Source organism: Amblyomma mixtum, chromosome 2, assembly GCF_055824585.1.
Source record: "Amblyomma mixtum isolate Tamu chromosome 2, ASM5582458v1, whole genome shotgun sequence".
NCBI classification, from domain to species: domain Eukaryota; kingdom Metazoa; phylum Arthropoda; class Arachnida; order Ixodida; family Ixodidae; genus Amblyomma; species Amblyomma mixtum.
Window position 1 is genome coordinate 22545959 of NC_143013.1, and position 6069 is coordinate 22552027.

At 47.7% G+C, this 6069-nt stretch overlaps 1 non-coding gene across 1 annotated transcript; it reads right to left on the reverse strand.

Annotated features, from left to right (window-relative positions):
- Window positions 1-5565: 5565 nt before the first annotated feature.
- TRNAA-CGC (transfer RNA alanine (anticodon CGC)) lies at window positions 5566-5641 on the reverse strand. The gene has a single exon. It is a non-coding gene; the product is annotated as a tRNA-Ala (tRNA).
- Between the last annotated feature and the right edge of the window lie 428 nt (window positions 5642-6069).

Consider the following 6069-nt stretch of genomic DNA (forward strand, 5'->3'; position numbering starts at 1 on the left):
TACCGGCTCGTCTGTTCTTCAGACAGATATGGTAGCTTTATGTTGGCACAAATCGGGATGATACGTACGTTGGCTGCGAACTAAATTCATGTAAGTTTCTGGTTATAAAGAAAAGTGGCTGTGTATTACGTTTCCTTTCGAGAGCCTGCTTATTATAAAGGAAAGCGTTCTGCAACAAGCAAGGGCGCAACGATGGCAAACTGGGTGAGTTAGTAGGGGTCCATGTCCGTCTTCGTCAATGTGTACGGGTTTGCCGCTGTAATCAAGAGTGGGAACCATTTATCTGACGTGCTAAATCACCAGATAAAAGACTTAGCCTGTCGCAGTCATCAGTGCAAGCGCTGATTTATAGGTCACTGTTAGAGGGGGTGCTCCAAACTGTACCATGTATTTAAGGCGCTTCCTTCGACGAACATGGACCTTCGTTTTCGAGTAAGACCTTCCCTATGTGAAATTCTTCTCTTGGCATGGGGGTGGGGGAATCTGCCTCTTCATCCATGAGCTGCTCATGTCCGGATATTATCGTACAAAACGCGCACTCTATACAAGCCTCTTCATGGATAAAAAGTTTGCAAGCACGGCTCGTAATGCCCGACTCCTTAGTATGTATATACTGTAGAGAGTACAGTGCCACCAAAGCCCTGTTAAGATGTTTAAGGCAACATTTGTTGGTTTAAGCAACGTTGGTTTAAGGGTCAAAACGAGTGTGCGTTTGTATAGAGACACTGCGAAGGTTCTTTGTTTATACTGACAAGGAACCTTCGACTACGGGACAGGTTCCGTCTACGAAACGATCCAAACCTTCCTTCCTTCTCATCTCTCTGCGTCTCTTCGCTTCCGACCCCACATCTGGAGTAGACAACCAGCCGGGTATAATGACAGGTTAAAACCCAGGTCACCACCCGCATAAAAAGGGACGTTGGGCATGCGGACAAATAGCATTTCCAAAGAAAAACAAAAGAAATCGAATAAAAATACCAATCTGACAAACGAATGTTTACGCAGAAATGTAAACACTCAAAGAAAAAAGAAAGAAACGCTGGCTGCAACGACCCTGCACCAGTAAGAGTGAAACTGAGGCAATCTCACCTTTTTTCTTCTTTCTTTTCAAGAACCCCAGTGGTAGTGTTTACACACCGCAGGTTTAACAAGCATGTTTCAGGAGATTTGCGCAAGGAAAACAGGACAACAAACAAAGTGAGCCCTCATGGGTTACTTCCAGCGTTACCTCAATCTTAAAGGACGATGGAACCGACCCGTAAAGCAATTATTTTTTGTTTACACTCGGCCTCGTGTACACCGTACACAACGGGATGCAGGGTAGAACAATCTGCGGGTCTTAAATGAGTGTTGGGAAGTATACAAAACAAAAAGGTCCGCACCCTTGAACCGCTTGCTCCTTCAAACAGTACGGTGAAGGGCAAGGGCATATATATTTCTTTCTTTTCGTCTTGCGCCACGTTTCACAAAATGACTACCATATTGAGGAAAGGGACAGAGTGCCAGAACCCTGGAGACGCGCCCTCCGGGTCCGACCCCTTCCCCGCAACATGTCCAGAGAAGACCGTAGCGGTCGTCGCCAGGCGCGCGCGGAAGCGTTGGCGCGATACTATGGTAACCAAGAACATGTGTATTACTTAGACGTTGCCGGCCCACACCACGGGGTGTGGTACACGGCCGCAGTCGTACACAACACAAACACAGTCAACGGGCTCACTTTCAAAGCCTACAGCGCAACACACGCGGAGGAGATTGCCATTGCTCTTGCTCTCACTACTCCCAAGTCGAAACACATCATCACCGACTCGCAAGGGGCCTGTCGGAACTACGAGTTGGGCTGGGCTCCCCCGCTTGCCTGGCGCATACTGGAATATAGCTGTCGATCTGAAGATCCAACTCCACGCAACCTGATTTGGGCCCCCGGTCACCAGGGACTCCAGGGAAACGAACAGGCCGATCAGGCCGCCCGCGCACTCTCTCCCCGGGCTATCTCCCTGTCCTTGGAAGGGTATTCCCAATCAGACAATCTGGCCATTACATTCAAACAAATTACCGATTACTACAAGGAGGAGCACCGGCGCTACCCGGCCCCTTGTAAGGGTCTGGATCGCGCTGACGAGCGCCTCCTCATCAAAATTCTTACTAACACTGTACTGTGCCCGGCGGTGCTTAAACATTTCAATACATCCTTTGATGGCGCGTGCCAGTTCTGTGGGGAGGTGGCTGACACCTTCCACATGGTTTGGGCGTGTCAGTCAAACCCATCTATCCCCCCCAACCCCAACCCCAGCAGAGAGGACTGGGAGGCGGCCCTGCTCGGCTGTCAGGACCTAAAGACCCAAAAGGCTTTGGTTCACCGGACGCGGGCGGCGTTGCTTGCCAATGGGGCCCCGGAATAGGGGCTCCACCTAGTATTGTTAGGGGAAAGGGCCAATAGGGCCTACCCCAATCACCTCTCTGTAAATATTTATTGTATTATAAATGTTTTTCACCACCACCACCACCCCCTTCGTGAAAGTATCAAGAGATTCATAGCAGCTATGCTAACTAGAGTGATTTAAGAAACTTTCTGCGTAAACATGGAAGAAACCACTAACTGCAGAAAGGACCTGCTTACTGTGCGTGAGCAGCATGTGCGGACAACAGTAGCAATAAAACACAAACAAACAGGAGATACTAAACAGGTATCAATATTACGCGACTCTTATTGTGGCTTATAGTTACGGACATGGCCAGTATATTGGTACTCTCGTGCATTCAGCCCCCCGCCCCCCTCAACCCCAACAATGTTCACATCGATACAACTGAAAAACGGCAAGGTTTACGTGCGGAATTATCATATCATCACTTGCATGTAACTTAACTTGAAGGCGTGTCGACCGCCCACAGTATCGTTCATTGTTTATTACCCCCCATATACACACTCACAGTTGAAAGGCATATTAACAGGCCTAATTGGGTAGTACGGCCTGGTCACAGTTTTCATTCGGCAGCTTGTAAATTATAATTTGCAAACCATATTATTTAATGTCCCGAAGGAACACACGAACTATGAGGGACGCCGTAGCGCTCCGGATTAACAAGGACACAAGGCACAGCTCACGGGAATTTTTGTACGGCGCCTCCATTGAAATATGGCCGCCATGGGGCAGCTTGTAAGAGTAACACATACGGTGCTTTTTAGAAGAAGCAAACGCACATTCTGTACCTTGTCAAAGAGGCCTTGCTCCAATTCTCCTTTACAAACTCCTCTTTGAAAATCTTGCCGTGCCTCAAGGACAGCATACAGTTTGCAGTCTATAGCTTCTCTCGACAAAAGAAGTGCAACATTGTTGAAGCCTGAAAGTTCCCCGGGCCAAGCACGCAGATGGGACGAAAGGCGACTTCAGATGGGAGTCCATTGTTCCGCTTGGTGCACATTCTGTGCGTTGAAGATACCGCCACTTTGTACGCTATATGCCTTCAATTCTTGTTTATCTTTTTTTCTGAGCACTTATGGCGGTCGTTTTCTGTGAAAGGGACGATAAAAGTTTCCCTCCATGCCCGGAAAAAAGTACGTCTTTTGCGACACAGTTATTTTCTTTATTTTTTTCTTCCCAGGAGAATGAAAGGATTGGAAATTGTCTAGAGCATCTGCTTTGTTTTTGTTTACGTTGCAAAGTTCGCCGGGGCTTGCGCTGAATGTGCTGTCACGGAAGCTTAATATTCTTTTCTCACCATTCTATGGGTTTGCCGTCCTTGCGGCAAACTAAACGAAATACATTTCTTTTAAAACTATTATTTTTTTCTCGAGATTCCCAGAGCTAGCTTTCAGTGTGTTTTGCAAGTGTAAAGTGTGTCTAGCAGTGGATTGCGACAACGCCGGCATTTGGTGCGAACGGTCGCTGGCGCAGAACGGCACTGCTTGTGGTGCAACCCGCATCCCGGCCTATTTCAACGTCCGCACAGGTATGCGTAAACAAAAATAAAGGTGAAAGAAGCGATGTAACCTGTGGCTTGCGCCACCAAAAGCGGTGAACCATCCATGGCCTTTCAAAAGGTTGGCTTTCTGGACACTGCTTCACTCATCTTTAGTTCATACCGACTGCTGACCTTTGCTGACCTGCGTTATTACCTGACCTCGCGGGATCACGGATACCGTTCTTGGTGACTTGTCACCTGGGGATAACTGCCCTAAAAGGTTTATGTATGCCGCAAACTGAGAAGTTTGCGGGGATACGGTGGCCGCAACTGGCAAAAGGACAGGGTTAATTGGAGAGACATGAGAGAGTCCTTTGCCCTGCAGTGGGCGCAGTCAGGCTGAGGATGATGAAACTTGGAATGGAAATGGACGTACTAACGCTTTGAGCATTTATGATCGTCAACCTCACAGTTACAAGGGGAGGGCCGTAATGCACGTACCAAGAAAAAGAAAAAGAAGTGGGAAAGGGGTGCGCTTACTTCTGGGTGTGGAAAGGCAAGCGAGTTTTAGATGTTCGAAGCTATGTTAATCTTTGAGTAATCAAAATGCTTGTTTCGCATCAAGACGCCTGCACAGCCCGTTCTTTGATGCACAACAACGTCGGCTGCCATGTAGGCGGATAGCTTTAAATAACTAACACCGTCTTTCTTTTTTGCATACAATTCTGCGAAATGAATAAAGAAAGGAGAGCTTGACGCCTAGATCAAATTTTTCCTTTTCCTGCCTCCGTATACTTCACGCGAGATTTTCTATACGAGGAAGCTGAGAAAGACTGATTGAGTGTGCCTCCGAGACTCGTGCCCTATCTCATTATTACTAGCGAAAGACGGCATACAAGGCTTAAGTTTCACTTTGATGGATACTTTCGTTCTAGGCTGGTTCTGACAGCGGTGCAGCATACCATGATTTGTCTCCGTTTAAAGAGAGCCGTGCTATTCGTTCAATCAAAGAGAAACGTGCCAAACAGCGTCTGCATCTTTCCTGCAGTCGATGCACCCCAGCGCGTCGTTGACCATGCGCTCACTATGCACCAGAGACCTTGGACTTCTGCCAGACGGGCTCATGTGTCTTGTCCTGTCACTGGCTTTCGGTCGTATACCCTTTAACACATTGCGCGATGTCCAGTGATGAATGTAGCCACGCGCAGTAAAGCTTTTGTGTGAAACGTGCTAAGAAACGTGTGCGCCGGAATTTAGCTTCGAGCCGGAGAGAGTGGAGGGTCGACGAACCGCAAGTGAAGTGAGGTGCTGGGAACTGCAAAGCCTCGTTTATTTCAACTACATTCACAGAGCGCTGAAGTCGGAGCGGCGGCGGTCGGCAACTTTTTTTGCTTCAGGGCTGCTACGAACGGACTGCACTATCATATATATATATATATATATATATATATATATATATATATATATATATATATATATATATATATATGAGGCTCGTTATACAGTTATACACATGAGAGAAGCCAATAGGCACAGAAACCAAGGAACACAGGCGTTTTTTATTTTTATTTATTTATTTTGTGGTGTTGATCAGTGGAGAATATTACTGAATATGTTATCGCTTAAAGATAATTGATTAGAAAACCAGAAGAAAAAACAACGACATGCCGCCGGTGGGAACCGAACCCATGACTTCCGAATTGCGCGTCCGGTGCTCTACCAACTGAGCTACGGCAACGGCTGTCAGACCTTCTGCTTTCGGGGGTATTTATGTTTACAAGGGACCTGTATATATATTATTCGGTGTATTAGACTTTTTAATGTGCCAGCGATGAAAAAACAGTGAGTACCGCCGCAATCCCTAATGCACTCACGAGCATACGCACGCCGCCCCCAAGTCTATTTCAGGTGCCAGGACTGAAATCTTCCGCGTAAGACACAAGTGTCCGACTTCAAATAACGTTACACCCAAAGCGTATGCTTTCAAGGAAAAACGCCGGAGCCAACGCGGCTGACAGGTGCCGCACTGGCTCGCAGGGAAGGCAGGAAGGCTGCGTGTTCTGGGCTTCCGTGTAGCGCAGCCCGTGGCGTGACGAATTCCGCGAAGTGAGGAAGGCCCGCGAGCAATAGCCGTTCCCATCGGGCCCCTTCATCGCTCGGCCGCTTAGC